General features: G+C 32.0%; 1 long non-coding RNA gene across 1 annotated transcript; it reads right to left on the bottom strand.

Moving 5' to 3' along the window:
* Positions 1–201: 201 nt before the first annotated feature.
* Positions 202–1,002, bottom strand: LOC122579995. The gene is made up of 2 exons (XR_006320720.1): positions 849–1,002; positions 202–509 (listed from the first exon to the last, which is right to left on the bottom strand). It is a non-coding gene; the product is annotated as an uncharacterized LOC122579995 (long non-coding RNA).
* Positions 1,003–2,048: the final 1,046 nt, after the last annotated feature.

Raw genomic sequence — 2,048 nt, 5'->3', positions numbered from 1 at the left:
TCTCTCATCAACATAAACCCAGATTCATTCACAAGTTTTTACACATATATCAATCATTAACTAGGAGTATATACATATCTTCAAAATATAATGAGTTTGGTAATTTCATGTCCTATTTTGAGTCTTTGTCAAATGGGCAGCGACGGCTAAATCAAACATGATGTGTTCAAAAGGACAAATTCAATTTGGTACAGAAAACAATGAAAATCAAATATATCGAAACATTTCTTATTGCCTTTTTTTTCGACCGGAGCTTATTACCTGATTTCTTAAACAAATCAAATACAACCACCACCTCCTCCATTCAATACTTTTTCTAAACTTGATGAATTATCTAAATACCTTATCTAATTTCATGTCGGAATCAGATTGGAAATTGTACTAGATTAAAGGATGTGTTCTCCATCAGACCAACACCGCCACTCTCTCCCCGATCACCACCGCCATTCTTCTCCTCGTCGCAGCCACCACCCAGTGCAGATCTGGAATTGTTTTTGAGATATATAGATCTAGAAACAAGAAATAAGAACAGGAAACAGAATTAATCGATTTCCGAAACCTTGTAAGGAGAAATTACATATCTATATCTCTTAACAATAGGGGAAGGAAGAAACTCCGGACAGATTTCAACGTTGAACGGGAAGAAACTCCGACGAGATTCATGATCTTCAAGATTTCCGGCCATAATATTCTTTTGTTGATGTAAACCTTTTGAAACAACTTTCAGAGTTTTTTAACTTTTTTTTGTTGACATTATGAAAAGAGGGAGGCGTTTCAATGAATGCAAAATTGAACAATCATACTTTGAATGCAAAATTGAAAAATTATACTTCGGATTAGACACAAACCTGTAGATGTTGTCAGTCACATTTGTTTTGATGTTTATCTGCTAGTAACTGTTAACTAGGGGATGTTTGGATGTGTATTTTGGAAGCGATCATGTGATAGTAAATAATTATAATTATAGCCGAATCAGTTGTAAATAAAACTTATATCCTTCTAAATATGACAATTTTTTTCTTAATCTTTTCTCTTGAATTTTTACATGTCAAACATTTAATAAATTAGAAGGATGATTGATCATTCTTTTTCTTTTTAGAAGAATCTAGTTTATTTTGATGAGAGAGAATCAGTTTTGAAAATACGAAGGAGAGAAAAACAAATATGAATGGTAATTAAATACCACCTCTTGTATCCCAACCAAAAAGTGTGGGCTCCTATGTCTATAATGGTATATATGATAGAGTAAAAAGCAGACCCCTGTCATTAATAATCTGGTCGGGTTACCAAAATCATGATCGGAATACCAGGCGCTTTAAATACTTAGTCAGGTTATACATATCAATATCTTGGGTTTAAAGTCCTTGTGTTGTAACAACTTGTTATAATTGTACTTTTCTAGCATTCAGCTAGCTTAATAATTATTAATATGGTTGTTGTTAATTTTGGGTTTAATGGCCGTACAAGAATAAAAGAACCATGTTTATCTCGTAATTAATCTCTATCCTCAAGTTTAGTTTGTTTTAATCTATCAAATAGGAAGTCCAACTCGTTTGTACTTATACTCATTTAGTCATTTAGTAACTTATTAAATTAAATTATTACTATTTTCAATTTTTCATACAAATAAAAGATTTGTTTTGGCAAAAGGATCTGGCAATAGACGGAGGAAGGACTAAAAGTAGCACGAATAGGAATTGGTTTGTTTTTCCAACTTCGTAAGCTGTTTTTGCTTAAACGTGTTGGACTGGATTTCCTAATTGTCATTAAAATGGAAACTACCCCAGCTGGTTTACGCTTGTATCGACCAACTTGTGTATGTGTTTTTTTTTAAATATATACATGACTAGAAAAAATCCACGCAATGGATCGAATGGTCTAAGAATTTAATGAAAGAACACTAAAATCTGGTTATTTTGATTCGGCTTGATGACGGCAATGATTCCCGTTGTTGATATTATTATCGTGTTTAATGTATTTTGTTAATTTAAATTTGGATAAAATACGAAATATTCAATAGTTGAGAAGATATGGATTTTGAAACTCTT

The sequence above is a fragment of the Erigeron canadensis genome, chromosome 8 (genome assembly GCF_010389155.1).
Source record: "Erigeron canadensis isolate Cc75 chromosome 8, C_canadensis_v1, whole genome shotgun sequence".
In the NCBI taxonomy this organism is placed as follows: domain Eukaryota; kingdom Viridiplantae; phylum Streptophyta; class Magnoliopsida; order Asterales; family Asteraceae; genus Erigeron; species Erigeron canadensis.
This window is presented reverse-complemented; position numbering and strand designations above follow the sequence as displayed.